Consider the following 17,669-nt stretch of genomic DNA (forward strand, 5'->3'; position numbering starts at 1 on the left):
AGTGCTACATATATTTAAGGTTACCTAACACTTTCCATTTTAAGACCTGTTTTCATTTGCTTATAACTATGCCAAACTGTAATTTTGGGATGAACTTTTCCATGCCAGATGTCTGCCTCAGCGTGCATTATTATTAATTATGCTTATTATGTTTGAAAGTTTCAGCTAAAATGGTCCAGGTATTTCTGAGAAGAAGAGAATATGTTGTTCTGCCTATGTTAAAAAAATCTTACAATCATTTCACTGAGAGGTTCTTGCACTACCAGGCTTCAGAACAGGAATTTGAAATTTGGCAAGAGGAACACCCTGGTATCAGGGATATGCCTTTTGCCATCCCTGTGAAAAATTGCCCAAATTTGGCCAATTTATGAGCCTCTGAAAAATCTCAATCTGCACATGCTAAGTAAAGACTTGTTAGAGATTGGCTATTAGATTTTATGAAGATGCCATCTGTACTGAGCATGCTCCAGTCCCTCACCTCTTCTGCATACTGACCGGACTGTACATATGCCATCACCACAGAGTGACTGAGCGTGCTCTAACCCAGGGCTGCAGGGGCTGAGCTGGCTTTCCTTGCAATTTCTCTTTCTGCCTGCTGTGATATTGGACATGGGAACTGAGAGCAGGGAGACTGTCTCTCCTCGTGTCTCAGTGGTCCCCCTGACGGTGCCCAGAAAGCAAGGGGAAGGAGGAGAAAATTGCTTGACCGTAATGGATAGGAGAGGAGAGGGGGAAGGGCCTAGATGGGAGTGGGGAGTGGAATAGAAACAAGGAAAGGGCAGAGGTGAATAGGAGCAGAGGGAGAGGATAGGGGCAGGAGTGAGGAGGTGGGGGAACTAGAAGAAGCATTGGGAAAGGGGATAGGAGCAGAGCAGTCAGGAGACCACATAATTAAAAAACGTGTTATCATTCATATGTATAAGGGGGCTGAATTAAGGCTGCACAGACAGCCTTGATTCTGACATTTCCTAACTGTCTAGTGTTTGACGTTGCAACCCTATGCTTCTTTTAACATAGTTATTGTATGAAATATACTGTATGAAATCAGTGTTAGCCAGTAACGTCAGGTATAGATTTCAACTATAGGGGAAAAATGCACCCATAGAACTCAATTCAAAAGTCAAAAGTCAATGGTTCAGTAAATGTAGACACTAGTCTAGGATTCTTAGGTACTATGAAGATTGGTGCCTAGATAGATAAACAAGAGAGACAGAGATGACAGATTATAGAGAAAGAAAATAAGTTTTCTGGTTTGCTGAAGCACAGAACAAACCCTCCCTCTGACTTACTCCCTCTTTCTGAGCCAGTCATAATGCGGCTTTTCAACAAAGCACAATGGAGTATAATACATGGGTCTTCTTTTGGCTTGCCAGGGAGAGTAGACCTCATTTATTTTATTTTACAAATCATTGGATATAATCATAATAATATCAACGGAATTGAACTTTTATGACTCAAAAATAGTCTCCTGCTTTGAAAATAAATGTCTTAGCCTCCACATTTATCTTTCAGCAGGTGACTATTATCCAGTCACAATGTTCAATTTCATTGATATTATCTCCTAAATTGAATCATAAATGTGAGCGAGATCTGTAACATAATATGCAGACTTGGGTGTTGCTACGAATGAGGTGGAATTTCAGCTCCTGTCCTTTGGAGTCTGTTTTGTTTTAAAAAATCAGTGGATCATTTCCAAATGAATTCCTCTATCTTTCTTTGAAAGATGCCAAGCACAGTGTGCTGTCTGCAGTCAATTGAACCTCTACACTCCATGGTAACTCAATTCCTCCCCCCTTGTGCATGTGAAAGCTGTGCAACCGATTCCCAAAATGACATGCTATCCCTACCCTGTCCAAACCTGACACAGTGCACATATAATTTAAAAGAAAAAGAAAACTATAAATATTTTCCAAAGCTAGGATCAAGAAATCAATGCTGACTTGATTTAAATGCTGCCCATGTCTTTGGAAAGTTACCGCAGTCTTTACTCTGTTCACCAATATCTAGTAAATATGCACTACTACGCCATGTGCAACACCTTCCTCCCCATCCTAATATTGAGAAAGAATCCAAATGCCTGTTATTTGCCTTTGCTTTGGGTAACTTGGGTATAAAAGGCCTTTGCTACCTGAGGGTGAACACTGAAAACAAAACCTGAAAGGTTGGTTGTTTTTGTAAAGGTAGTTCCCAAAATTGTTCCTTGTAAAATGATGCCGGATATCCACTCCAAACTACAGAACATTGGCAAATACTAAGGACATCAAGTATGGAGGTGTGACAAGACCTGAAATGAATCTGTAACATTTTGATTTTAAAAGATCAAGGAGAGAACACTGTTTTCAGCTCTGACATGCTGATGTCCCTACAAGTCCCAGACTGCTAGGAACCCAGTGGGAATTTGGCACATGCAAAGTGAGAAGAACATCATAGCTAAGATCTGCTATGACTACTGGAAAGCAATTTTTTCCATATATTATAACGTTTGTTTACCCTGTAATGCCCTTTGGATATCTCCTCCACATCTGGATTTTTGGTGTCATTTGTCCTGCTAACTCTGCTAGTCATTTGTATCTGTAGGAGTCAGATTTTTTTTCTTGTCAGCATCTTTTTTATTTTGTATCATAACATCAGCATACTCCTTTTCCTATCTTACACTTTTAGTAGCCATGTTCCAGTACTGTAGCTTGATAATAAAATACAGGAGGGCCCTTAAAACATTTCAGTCATAACAGATAATGCCTTAGAACCACAAATAAGAGAAATTTACCTCAGCAATAGTGGTATAATGCCACGTTGCAAATTCTGAGGTAAGCTTATCTACTTGTATGTCTGAAAGGTGCAAGACAATTTGAGCCAGACTATGACCCAAGATTCACATGTGAGGAATCCTCTGTGTGCAGATTTTACCACTTGAGAATGGAAGGGGGGGAAGAGGGAAGAGAGGGGGATTAGCTGCTTCCGTGGCACTATTCCAAGATCCCGACAGAGGGTTTTCTACAGAACCAGGATTTGGGCACGCTCTAGATTTATGGTAGCTGTACATTACAGCACTGGCTCATGACTATTAAAAGTGTTTTACAGTAGAGGGAGGTACTGCTATGATATATATAGCATTTATATATGATTTATATATATATATATACATAAAATCATATGTTGAAAATTGAAGATAATTCCTCAGGAGGGAGCTAGGGGATGGGGGGGCAGGGTTGGGGGGAGGGGGAACTGTAGAAACCTCCTAGTCTGAGCATAAAGAATTACTCTATGCCAAAATGGCAACTAAAGTGATATATTTTCAACAGGCGTTAACTTCCAGTGGATTAGGAAGTCTGCTAATTGATACATATAAATTTATAAAAGATAAATAAACGCCTCATTTATAGGGCACACAGGACTGTGCTGTTTTTGCCCAGCAAGGCCAAGCCTACTACTGCTAAGAATCCTGTCAGATTAAATCAACCTGCAAATATATAATTGTGGTATATCTTGTTACCATTGGTATAGTGTACCATTGTAGTCATTATCTCAAAGCTCTTTCATTCTGAGGCGCATCAGTGTTTAATTATATCCTTTTATGAGGCTTCATTTGTAGGCATCTTCCCTTTTCAGACTGGGCTTTGCCAAGTAAACTAAGTCATTATGTCTGAGAATGTCCTCAGTAATGCTGAACATTAAGCCTCTGTGCACAGTGCTCCTGAACTAAGCACCACATTGATTCAAATCTCCTTTTTCCTTTCTCAGAGATAAACTGACAGATGCATATACCCGCACTCACAAATTCTCCTTAATGGAAGCAAAGAACTGGGGTAAAGGGGAGGCCAGCACAATACATGCTGTATGCTACCAAACATAGAACTTCACATGGGTTAAACAACAAGGCTATTTCCATGGTGGAATTCACCCCATGAAAGGCCCTCAGCAACTCTTAAACCACACTTAAAGCTTGGGTTAAGGGGCAACTTCAACCCTCCACTCTGCCAGCATAGAAAGCTCTCCTAAAAGTGGAACAAATGTGGTTCTCCTTTGGAAGAGGAAATAAGATTTTTGGGTACGTATGGTGATGGGGATGGCAGAGGGCCCAGCTTCGCAGTAGCTCCTCTGTGCCAATGTGATGGCCACCATTTCCACCGAGATGACGGCTGAACCCCAGAACTCTAGAATTAAGAACATGAGTTTCTACAACTTGAGCTAAAGAATGATGCTATCCAGCTGAGAGCTGTAACAGGCTCACGTCCTCTGGGGACTGGCCACAGGGAGAGAGAGAAGTAACATACTCGGACCAGTGAATTACACCTGTATGAATGGGGTCAGAGAGGAAGTGATTTGCAGGGCAAGGTAGAGGCTGGGCTATGAACAAACTACTTGCACTGTTTGTGGGGCACTGGATTTGAGACTAGGGTCTTAAATGGTGATGAAGACTGTGCTTGAGGTCTCTTCACAGGATAAATTGCAACCAGAAAGAAAAACAGGGATTGACATTTTTCATTTTTATCTTGTCCCATTCTTTAGAAGTGCCTTTTCTAGCATGCAGCTGTACAGAACATACTAGCAAACAGATAAGGAATAATCCATACTGGTATTTTTATTACAAATTAGGATATGCCCAGTTAGCATTATCTTCAAGTTTAGTAGAGATAAAGTGACCAGCTAACCCTATGCCCACAGGGGATGAAAAAGAAGTACAATAACCTTAGCTGTAGATACATATTGCTAGCACTGCTTAGCAAGACAAACTGCACCAAAAATCCAGATATGGTTTCCAAGGTCTGAAAAGTAAGATAAGCTCTTATTATAATATTTAACAGCTCCTCAATATTAAAGAAGCTTTGTTCCTATTTAGATTGTTTGCATAGAGTCTGGCCTAATGCTGACAGTTTTGAAGATAACTAAAGACTTAATTCTGAAAGCTCTTATGTGGGTATGGGGTTCCTCCTGCTCAGAGCTCGTTGTAGGTTTGGGGTCTATGTTATCACATAGATATACATATTTGACCCAATCCTGTTCACACTGAAATAAATGGCAAAACATCTAGGGGTTTAATAAGAACAAGAATAGGTCTACTGTAAAAGATAAACATTTAATGCCCCCACCCCGCCACAAAGTCTGAAATAAAAAATGAAAACTATGAATACTAAGATACCAAATCTGTATGATATATATATGTAAGGGGAGGTGCTTATATAATTATTATATAATTATTTTTAAACATTCTATAGTATCTTCTTTGAATAAAGGTCAGTGTGACAGTCCATGACAGTATAAATGATGACTGAAATACTCTAATCAATACAACGTGTGTTGTTTTATTTATTAAATAATTAGAATAAAAAACTACTATCCCACGTATGCTATGAATGTTTTTGTAAAGAAAGCACTCACAAGCCATACTCCATACCATGACTTCAAATTACACCACATGTTCATTTATAAAATAAGAAACTTTTGGGATAAATGAGACTCATAGATGGAAATCATGATTTCCAACTTGTTTCTTTTGAGGAACCCCCCAGGTTAGTCCATACACCCATCATGCAACTCACTGGACACCTATGATACTGTACCATAAATTATTGCTTCCTCATAAAGGTCCTCTGTTTTGCGAATAAGGGCTCAGTATGTGAAATGACAACTTGATTTTCCATTTTGACATTTGTTAAAAATGAGCTACAACATAATCAGGCATTGTGTGTATTGTGTGGAAATTGTTTGAGCTCCCAGCCTTCAGCTCTCACCTTTTGAAAAGGGCTGCAATGGCGGTGGGAATGGGTGGTGCTGTTAGGATTTCAAAGTAATGGAAATGATCAACCTTTCACGCAGTTCACAGACAAAAATTTCATCATATTTTCTTTTTTTTTTTTAAACAAAGAATAAAAAAATTTTAAAAACCCATAAGGAGTGACAAGAGGGTTAAATAAATCAATACAAATATAGGTTCTACATTAGTTTATTTATCACAACTCATTATTAAATCATACATCATCCTACTTATCAGGATTTTATCATTTTAGGGCCTGATGCAAAGTCCACTAAATTCACTGACTTCAGTGGGTTCGACTCAGAACCTTAGATTCCAATTCCGAACTGCACTTTTCTTAAGCACATGCATAAATCCATCCCTAATCAGGAAAGCATGAAGTATATGCTTACCTGCTCTTTCTGAATCAAGATGCTTTCCCGAATTGGTGCTTAGTAACAACCTATCACAAGGGTCCAATGCTTCAGCCCTTACTCACCAAAGTAAAAATAGTGTAAAATGTAATCGGAGGAATAAGAATACACAGATAATAGGCAGGCCACAAAAGATCATTTTTATTATCCACTCTTTTGCTCTAACCTGTTCTTAGGTATCTGTAATGGTGGTATTGCATTTAAATTACCCTATTTTTGGTATGATCGTATTAATTTCATAATACTGTATTGTCTTTGCAAAATGTCATCCATAATGGCCTGACAAGAATGACTTGCTTGTGTAATTGTGGCTTGCATGTTGCAAATTAGACAAATATCTTCATTTTAATGGCTTTTACCACAGAATCAGTGGCAAGCTGTTCCTCAAGGCAGCACAACCTGTTGCGATATGAGACCTGACTATGTCACTTGAGTGCTTTATGATGATGGTTTGGAGGGCTATAGAATGGGAAGCTTTCTGTCTTACTCAGTAATTGCTAGCTCAGATTAAGTCAATTACTGTCTCCCAAGTGTCTTAGCCTCAGGGCTGCTCTAACTTTTGCCTGGCAGCTCATGGCCCCAAAGAGCTATTCTGGTCACTAGAATTTGCTGGAGACTGGCCAGCCATGCCCCTTACTCCAGGAGGTGAGATGGTGTAGAAGTCACTATGTAAGTCATGACATGTTTCTCTATCTGCCTGTTTACATGTAAATTAACACCTGGGCATTCCTCGACATCTGTAAAAATGATGATAATTATACTTCCCTCTCACACAGGATTGTTGTGAGAATAAAGTATGTAATGTTTGAGAGACCCTGTGGTGCTGAGGTTCATAAACTGTCTAGAAAACAGCAGAAGCTTCCATAAATCAGAATACTAGGTATCATGAACTGTTGGCTAACTGTCTGGCAAGATTCCAACAGAATAAAATGAAGCGGTAGGAAACAGCTTTATATTTTTAAATCTGAAAGTGATCCTTTGAAATACTCCTCTGCCCCCTTCATAAGGTAACGTTTCATCACGCCACATCATATGACCTTACAGGTTCATAACAGAATGTGGCTGACTCATAGTCTGGGAATTCTGAGTAGACACGGTCTTTGTAAAAATGGTGCTAAAAACTTGCCGTACAAGAAAAACAAGGAAAATTTGTTACTTGGCACAAATATCAGATGTTTGCCACTTTGTTCTTTTACAGTTAATCATCACAGGCAGACTTACATTTTGATTGAAGTTGCAGTGTAGCTGCACAGTGCTTACAAGGCAGATGCAGCATATCTCTAGTTTTCATTGTTATACCAGACAGTTTGTGTAAAATTGTGATGCTCTTATCTTTTCCCATGAAGACTGACCCTGAGGTGGGCCCTACCTTAGATACATGCATGAACAAGTGTTGCGTTTCTACCAACTTGTGGCCACATATTAGAGCAATAACAAATTCTTAGCCCTTTCGCCAACTCACTGGCTGGATTCACCAGATAAACCTAAAAAAGGACCTGCATGATTCTTAGCCAGCAACTGTACCAAGAGATGGAAGCCTCTCTGCAGTCAAAGTAGTAGGAGCAGTGCTACATTTGTCTCATGTGGAAGTTGCTATTTGTATATCTCATATCAAGCATACCCCATCTGTCTAATGTCTGGGCATTCTGAATTGAAAACAAGGTTTCTATGCCATTGTTTTTAACTGTTGAGATCATGTAGTTTCTAATTCAGCTAATCAGTTATTGCCAATTGTGATTAAACACAGTTTTTCCAGAACAGTAAAGAGGTCAACGTAGCTTAGGGGATTTTTAATAAGAGCCACAATCTTTTACTTCTAGGTCACTAGGTTCATTCTAAGCCAGGTCAGTGGTGGCCAAAAGCTATTACTCTCTGATAGCCATTCTATGGCCTACATGGGTTTCTTTCACAGGTTTCAGAGTAGCAGCCGTGTTAGTCTGTATTCGCAAAAAGAAAAGGAGTACTTGTGGCACCTTAGAGACTAACAAATTTATTAGAGCATAAGCTTTCGTGAGCTACAGCTCACTTCATCGGGATCCGATGAAGTGAGCTGTAGCTCACGAAAGCTTATGCTCTAATAAATTTGTTAGTCTCTAAGGTGCCACAAGTACTCCTTTTCTTTATGGGTTTCTTTGTCTCGGTCTTATCACCAGTGACTAGATGGCCACACCACAGGAACTACTACCACAACTGGCAGCCTGGCTGGAAGCAGAGAAGCTATGGGAGAAGAGGTGCTGGAACAATTTGTATAGTGGGGGTGCTGAGAGCCATATTAGCCAAACTGTAAACCCTGTATATAAATAAAACCACTCCAAGCCAAGGAGTGCGGCAGCACCCCCAGCACCCATAGTTCCAGTGCCTATGTGGGTTGCGCTAGTCACAAGAGGAATCACTGAAGAATTAATGGAGATTGAGCTATTCACTCATACAGTCAGGTCTGAGACACGAAGCAAGGTACTGCTGCCCACTCAGTACCTGCTCTGCCGGTGTAAAAAGTTTCACTCTCCAATGCTGTTAAACTGGCTCTTTTTGTGAGCATTAAAACATTTATGAGACAAAGCAGGGAACTAATAGGTTAGTTTACACTTCCCATATGGATCTGAGACTTGAATCCTGACTCTTACCTAAACAATTTGCTAATAAGTGCTCTTCAGTCTCAGGCCCTCCTTTCCCCTACCCCCACCACCCCCAAAACAAACTCTGCATATATTTGAGAGGCAATTGAAAAATATATCTGTGTGACCCAGAAATTTCTTAGTGTCACCAGGCAAGGAGCACAGAGGGGGTGCATGAGGGCTACAGGAATCTCTCATGTCTGGTCAGGGGTGAAGGTATTATAAAAGACTTATTGGTACGGGGCCCCGGCTCTGGGCCCCCGGAAGGGGCGGGGCCTCGGACGGAAAAGGTGGGGCTGGGAGGTCAGCCTCCCCCAGCCAGCTCTTCCACGTTACTCAGCCTGTGCCACCCAGGGCTCTGGCGGCAATTTAAAGGGCCCGGGGTAGCTCCAGCCACTTTAAAATCACTGGGCCCAGTGGCAGCTGCCCCCCCTCCATCAGCAGCCCTGGGGCTGGGGCAAAAGGGGCAGCAACTTTAAAGCGCTAAAGGTACAGTATGGTCCAGTACCGGAGGTCACTTCTTACCGGTACACCATACTGGCCCACTTTCACCTCTGTGTCTGGTATTACATTCTAGTTCACCGAAGAGTGTCATGTGAGGTCTCAAATAAAAGCCAGTGTGCCACACTGGTCATCAGTTTCATCACAAAATGTACGTATGGGTGTTGTGTAAAGAGGTATGTATGTACACTGAAAATTACGTTCTTAAAGACTGTGTCTAGGGACCGATCACCGGCAAAGGTGCAAAACAGGTTTTCTATCTGACAAGAAATGTTTATCTATCTCCCTGTTTACATGTAAATTAAGTATTGTATGGTTCACAATGGGCCTCCTCTCACTAGTCTGAACCTGTCTGAATGATTATGAAAACTTCAAAGAGAGAAAAGTAAGCAGTGGGAGGGGGGAAGGAACCCTATCTTGAAGTGCACATCAAAGGTTTGCTCTATTATATTTCAGGGACAAAGATGACACCTGCGCAATGGCATCCTCCACCTAGGAAGTAAACACAGTGTGAGTTTGTTCATGAAAGATGGGTTGGTTGAAAATGCTGGTGAGATAGGCTTCTTTAGACAGGAGGTTAACCTGTTAGTTTGATTTAGTCTCTAGACAGCATGTTAAGATTTTATATGTATCTCTTTGTTTCCAATATTCTTACTCACTATCACTTAAGCAGAGTGGTGATCCTGAGCTGAATCTTAGAAGCTGGTATATAATGTTCCTTTGGGAACAGCAGGATTGGTAATTCTGGGAGTGTTAGCACTCGGGGGTCGGTGTGTGGTTATCACTAAACTTGAGAGAGACCTGCAGAGGCCTGGAAGATAGTGCGTATGTTGCCAGAGGCTGGTGGTTTCAGAGAGCTGACAGAGCAGGCATAGCCAAGACTTCCTCATGATGAGATGAGGTGCCTCATAACCCTGGGTACACCTGGTGAATGTCACAATCTGTATACCCTAAGGAAAAAAAATCTCTATTCACTTCCTTTCAGAAATATGTCATCAAGAAACCCATCTTCAGAGTAGGAAATAAAGAGGGAAAACTGAGCAAAGCATACATCTTCATTAAACCTTTAATCTACACACACACACACACCCCAGAAAGTTGATTGACAGTGCCCTTCAGCAGGAAATAGGGGAGAGGTGGCCAGGGAAGAAAGAGGAATGTGATAAATTAAGTCTACCATCATGAATGAAGCATTCTTATCCAGGGGAGGCAGGCAGGGTCACTAGTGATAAAATTAAATCATTCAATACCTTATACCACTCCTGTGAAAAAAACCGCTATTTGTGGCCTAATCCTACTGCCATTGAAGTCTACAGGAATTTTACCATTGAAGTCAATGGGAGGATTAGATCTTCATTGCTTAGTAACACTTTGTGCCAGCTCTGAAAAAAACATCTGCATCTGCAGTTCAAGTCTCAGACGTGACCACTGGAGTTTTTGAGTGTCTCGCTTCCCAGAAGTGCTACAGAGACCCTGATGGAGGTGTCTAATGGGAAAACGATAAGGATGTCCTCCTGAATGATTGGTGAACCCTACACCTCCATCAACGGTTAAAGTTATATTTCACCTTTGTGCTAAGTGGTAGAGGTTTTGGAAATGTGAACATTTGGGATAACAGAAACATCTCAGGGATAAAACTAAACCTTGCTATATGTGACAGCATTATAGGTTGCAAGGATAAACTCTTGCACCTCTCATCAGAAGATATGTGAATGCCAGAGCCTTTCCTGCATAAGTGATGGAGGACCCAAGGTGAATATTTCAGTGGGAGTAAGATTGAATTTTCCTGTTTGTTATTCTCTAGAGTTGCTGAGCACCTACATCACAAGCTGATTTCAGTAGCATCGTGGGTGCTCAGTGTCTCTCAAGATTTGGCTAATTAATTATACATTTTTAGTCCTTTTTAGAGCAGTGTGAAACTTGAGAGTTTTACTTAGTGGTTCTTGATTTGCCGAAGTTTCAGTTCATGTGAACATGGGTGTCTGGATTTAAACAAACTCAGAATCTCAGACAAAGCTCAGATGAGACCAGCTGTCATATGGAAACTGAAATATCTGAAAATCCTCCTGTTTTCAGTACAACATCATTCTTCGGCCCAGATTTGATTAGAAAATGTCCCAACTTAAATAAAAGAATCATAGAATCATAGACTTTAAAGTCAGAAGGGACCATTATGATTGTCTAGACTGACCTCCTGCACAACGCAGGCCACAGAATCTCACACACCAACTCCTGTAACAAACCCCTAACTTATGTCTGAGCTACTGAAGTCCTCAAATAATGGTTTAAAGACTTCAAGGTGCAGAGAATCCTCCAGCAAGTGACCCGTGCCCCAAGCTGCAGAGGAAGGCAAAAAAACCCCAAGGCCTCTGCCAATCTGCCCTGGGGGAAAATTCCTGCCCAACCCCAAATAAGGCGATCAACTAAACCCTGAGCATAAGGGCAAGACTCACCAGCCAGATACCCAGGAAAGAATTCTCTGTAGTAACTCAGGTCCCACTCCATCTAACATCCCATCACAGGCCATTGGGCATATCTACCGCTAATAGTCAAAGATCAATTAATTGCCAAAATTAGGCTATCCCATCATATCATCTCCTCCATAAACTTATCAAGCTTAGTCTTGAAGCCAGATATGTCTTTTGTCCCCACTGCTTCCCTTGGAAGGCTGTTCCAGAACTTCACTCCTCTGATGATTAGAAACTTTCTTCTAATTTCAAGTCTAAACTTCCTGATGGCCAGTTTATATCCATTTGTTCTTGTGTCCACATTGGTACTGAGCTTAAATAATTCTTCTCCATCTATGGTATTTATCCCTCTGATATATTTATAGATAGCAATCATATCTCCTCTCAGCCTTCTTTTGGTTAGGCTAAACAAGCCAAGCTCTTTGAGTCTCCTTTCATAAGACAGGTTTTCCATTCCTTGGACCATCCTATTAGCCCTTCTCTGTACCTGTTCCAGTTTGAATTCATCCTTCTTAAACATGGGAGACCAGAACTGCACACAATATTCCAGATGAGGTCTCACCAGTGCTTTGTTTAACGGTACTAATACCTCCTTATCTCTACTGGAAACACCTCGCCTGATGCATCCCAAGATCGTATTAGCTTTTTTCACAGCCATAACACATTGGCGGTTCATAGTCATCCTGTGATCAACCAATACTCCAAGGTTCTTCTCCTCCTCTGTTACTTCCAAGTGATGCGTCCCCAATTTATAACAGAAATTCTTGTTATTAATCTCTAAATGCATGACCTGGCACTTTTCACTATTAAATTTCATCCTATTACTATTACTACAGTTTACAAGATCATCCAGATCTTCCTGTACGATATCCCAGTCCTTCTCTGTATTGGAAATACCTCCCAGCTTTATGTCATCCACAAACTTTATTAGCACCTTCCTGCTTTTTGTGCCAATGTCACTAATAAAAAGATTAAATAAGATTGGTCCCAAAACCTATCCCCGAGGAACTCCACTAATAACCTCCTTCCAGCCTGACAGTTCACCTTTCAGTGTGACCCACTGTAGTCTCCCTTTTAACCAGTTCCTTATCCACCTTTCAATTTTCATATTGATCCCCATCCTTTCCAATTTAGCTAATAATTCCCCATGTGGAACCGTATCAAATGCTTACTGAAATTGAGGTAAATTAAATCCAATGCATTCCCTTTGTCTAAAAAATCTGTCTCAAAGAAGGAGATCAGGTTGGTTTGACACGATCTACCTTTTGTAAAGCCATCTTGTATTTTGTCCCAATTACCATTGACTTCAATGTCCTTAACTACTTTCACCTTCAAAATTTTTTCCAAGACCTTGAATACTACAAATATCAAACTAACAGGCCTGTAGTTATCCGGATCGCTTTTTTTACCTTTCTTAAAAATAGAAACTATGTTAGCAATTCTCCAGTCATATGGTACGACCCCTGAGTTTACAGATTGATTAAAAATCCTTGCTAATGGGCTTGCAATTTCATGTGCCAATTCCTTTAATATTCTTGGATGAAAATTATCCGGGCCCCCGATTTAGTCCCATTAAGCTGTTCGAATTTGGCTTCTACCTTAAATGTGGTAATATCTACCTCCATATCCTCATTCCCATTGTACATCCTACCATTATCCCTAAGCTCCTCATTAGCCTCATTAAAGACTGAGACAAAGTATTTGTTTAGATATTGGGCCATGCCTAGATTATCCTTAACCTCCACTCCATCCTCAGTGTTTAGCAGTCCCACTTCTTCTTTCTTTGTTTTCTTCTTATTTATATGGATTTAGAACCTTTTACTATTGGTTTTAATTCCCTTTGCAAGGTCCAACTCTACATGGCTTTGGTCTTTCTCTCTTTATCCCTATCTTTATTCTGACCCCAGTAAGGTAGCTTTTCTTGCTAATCCCTCCCATCTTCCACTCCTTGTAGGCTTTCTGCTTTTTCTTAATCACCTCTCTGAGATGCTTGCTCATCCAGCTTGGTCTACAACTCCTGCCTATGAATTTTTCCCCCTTTCTTGGGATGCAGGCTTCTGATATTTTCTGAAAATTTGACTTGAAGTAATTCCAGGCCTCCTCCATCTTTAGAGCCACGCGTTTTTCAATCCAATCCACTTCCCTAACCAATTTCCTTAATTTTTTAACGTTAGTCTTTTTGAAATCAAAAACCCTAGTCACAGATCTGTTTTTGTTTATCCTTCCATTTAGTTTGAACCGAATTAGCTCATGATCACTCGAACCAAGGTTGTCCCCTATAAGCATTTCTTCTCTGAGGTCCTCACTGCTCACCAAAACCAAATCTAAAATTACATCCCCTCTTGGTTCAGCAACTACTTGGTGAAGGAATCCATCAGCTATCGCATCCAGGAAAATCTGTGGTCTATTATTATTACTAGCACTTGTCCTGCAATCTATATCCGGTAAGTTAAAGTCTCCCATGATCACACAATTCCCATTAGTATTTACTTCATTAAAAACATTAAAGAGGTCTCTATCCATATCCAGATTGGATCCTGGCTCTTCACCGTCCCTGATGTATTTATTTAGAGCAATCATAGCCCCTCTCAGCCTTCTTTTTGATAGGCTAAACAAACCAAGCTCTTTCAGTCTCCTCACCATGAAATAGGCCCTTCACTTTCCCTACTCATCCTAATAGCTTTTCCCTGCATCTTTTCCTGTTTGACTTCATCTTTCTTGAACATGAGTGACCAGAATTGTACATAGTATTCCAAATGAGATTGTACCAGTGCCTTGTACACTGGTATTAATATTTCTCTATCTCTACTGGAAAGTCCTTCTTGATACACCCTGGGATCACATTTGTCTTTTCACGGTTGTACCACGTTGGTGGCTCATGGTCATCCTGTGATTAACCCAGACACTCAGGTCTTTCTCCTCCTCTGTGGCTTCCAACTGATAAACCCCCAGATTATAGCAGAAACACTCATTATTAGACTCTAAGCTCATGACCTTTCACTTTGTACTATTGAATTTTATCCTATTTCTGTCACTCTAGTCTTTGAGTTCATCCAGATCTTCCTTATAACATTCCAATCCTCCTCTGTATTGATAATGCCTCCCATCTTTGTATCATCAGCAAATTTCATTATCTCACCTAAAACATCTACATGAAGTGTTCCAGCTTCATCCACGGTATTAGCTCTAGAAATAGGGGCAAGTTTGCCAAACCTTATACCCCAACCACCCGCAGTGAAATTAATGGGAAAATAGCATCGTTAAATAGAATGAGGGGAAAGATTTGTCATCAGGATACCTTGAAAAGTCACTACATCCTGATGAATAATGTGTAAGCTTATTGGAACATCTGGGTTTGGGGTTGGTGATTTTGTAAGATTAGTTTCTCCCATGATATTTCCAATACTTCCAGGTACTGGGATTCTACTTGTGATACATTTGTGAAAGTGATTTTGACCCCGGCTGACGGCAGTCTCACAAAATGCAAAGATTGGAAGCCTTCACACACTTTTGGGGAAGCATAACCCAAGAGAGAGACTAAATCTTGCTGTTCTGAAAAACCCTTAGCATTAGCCAAGTTTTTTACCTTGGAGAGGTAACTAACTTTCCCCCAAATTACAGAGACCCATATTACAGAAACAGAATACCCATTTACACCTAAGTTAACTGAAAGCTTGGGGAAACCCTCTTCAGGAGAAGCTGCAAGTAGAATCCATGGTTCTTTACAGCAGAACCAATGCTCATCCACTTTGCCACACACACTTTCAAAAAAGCATGTCAAATTAGGGGTTTCTGTAACCCATACAAACTGTGTGCTAGCAGGAAGACCACATGTACAGGTTGATGATTCTGCTACCACTTTTACACCAAGAAGTCGAGTAATTTAGAGAATTACGCTTTTACATTGGTGAGTTCAGGTTCATTTCCCTCCCCCCAGATTACCTGATGATATGGCCACTGTTACATTTAGTTGTTCTGACTGTAACCACTAGACCACAATCTACTGCCAGAGCTAGAAATAGCAATAAGAATCCTGGTTCCCAGTGTTCCACCACTGTCTCATACACACTTATGTAATCTTCTGGCAGTGTCTGTGTTGTGTCCCCATCTATAGGCTGCACCACGTAATGGATATTCCCTTACATACTGTCAATTACTGCTATAGCTGGAGTGGGTGGAAGAAGTCTATGCAATAAATCAGAAGACTGCAGGTTCCATCACTGCTGATGACCCATGTAAGAATATATAGTGTACGTATAAGTATTAAAAGTTAGTATAAGTATCCTGGAGTAATTGTTAGAATGGTTTTATATTGCAAAGTGGTGTATTAGGAAGTGAATTTGGATGAGCTGGATGTTGTGTTAGTATTTCTTTTACTGTTGCATTTTTATTATTTGCTTTTGGTAAAGGGCTGTCCTTTTATGAACAGTGTTGATTTGAGACTGACCACAATAGGTGGGAGATTTCATCCATGTGTCTAGACAGTGAAAGATCCTGTTGGTGTCAGGGCCAAAAAGGTCAGAGCTTGATTTAATAAATGTACATTTCCACAATGCAAGTCTTATGCTCAAACGGGGAACATTAGCATGAATGGGGGACTGGATGCCTCAGAGCATTGCTAATGATCTATAGAATCTTTCACCTATAGGTCACCAGTCTGAGTTTTGTGCAACTTAGCTATGGGATATTTGGGAGCCCCTCTCCAAGATTAAATTGGTCAGTTCAGCTACCATGTCACAAACTGACCCCCCACATTAGGGACTCTATTTTACCATGTGTTTGTACAGTTCCAGCATACAGGGGCCCTTATCTTGTTTGGGTTCTCTTTCAAGAGCTCTTCCAACAAGGGCCAAATTAATTTACTCAAAATTTGCAAGAGTTGGCAACACTCTTTCTGTCTCTCTTTTACATAAACACACAGCACAAAGGGCAGAAGACAGACCAAAAACCATATATGAAAAGATCAGGGTTTGGAGGTCAAGCTCATGCTTTTTGCGGCTCCGAATCATGATTTTTGAACTTTTGAGGTTGGAGAGACTGAGATTTGCACAGGATATAGCTCGGAACAGAATCTGGGACAGGTTTTGCTAGCTATAGTTACAGATTTGTAATCACTGTTTCTTACTCTTTTTACTCACACAAGTAAGGGTTGGCAGGCTCTGGTCTTAAGTTAGTTCATTTCCTTCTGCAAAACCTGCAGGGAGAGTACAAAAGAATGTTTTCTGGTTGCTACAAAATAGACTTTTTAAAAAGTTCAGTAATTTGAATGATGAATTAGAAAAAAAAATTCACAATGAAATTAGACAATTAGAATCCCAAGGACTTTTTCAACCTATTACAATATTTAATTAATTTGAGGTTGGGGCATGTATGGTTTGAAAGAGCCCTTTAATTTTAATAGGGCAGTTTCATGAGGGAGGGGAAGAAAAGAAAATATGAATGTCCTTAGCAAGCATGGGCCTGTGGGTTTGGATAAAATGACATGAACTTTCTCTGAAGTCCGAGAAAGTTTGATTCATTTCTGTTTCCTAATTTTTCACTGCACCTCTGCACTTCCAGTCTTTGCCTGCAAATGACAACAGAAATATCAAAATACCACAAACAAGACTGTTTTCACAGTATTTCTGGCCCAACCAAAACCAAGACATTCCTCCTTCCCTGACCACTGACTGACTGAAATTCATTCTTTCAGGACCATCATTTAAAAGAAGTGCTAGTTAAAATCACCTAAGAAATGTTTATTTCCTCTTCCCATCCTCCTCCACCTAGATTTGTCATTTTTATGGTTGTATGAATGCTGAGAATAGAGACTTCATAAAGATTCCCAACAGGTGTAAAAGCCAAATACTTTATTCCAGCACTGCTGTTTTCCTCTTCTTTCCATACAGCTATGTACAGTATGTGTTCTCTAATGTAG

The 17,669-nt window shown here is 40.4% G+C and overlaps 1 long non-coding RNA gene across 1 annotated transcript in view; it reads right to left on the minus strand.

Annotated features, from left to right (window-relative positions):
- The window catches only part of LOC122458749, a 100,728-nt gene extending 83,775 nt beyond the window's left edge, over positions 1 to 16,953 (minus strand). The window contains exon 1 of the long non-coding RNA XR_006278973.1: positions 16,891 to 16,953. This is a non-coding gene — a long non-coding RNA (uncharacterized LOC122458749). The remainder of the gene's footprint in view (positions 1 to 16,890) is intronic.
- Positions 16,954 to 17,669: the final 716 nt, after the last annotated feature.

Source organism: Dermochelys coriacea, chromosome 2 (assembly GCF_009764565.3).
Source record: "Dermochelys coriacea isolate rDerCor1 chromosome 2, rDerCor1.pri.v4, whole genome shotgun sequence".
Lineage (NCBI taxonomy): Eukaryota > Metazoa > Chordata > Testudines > Dermochelyidae > Dermochelys > Dermochelys coriacea.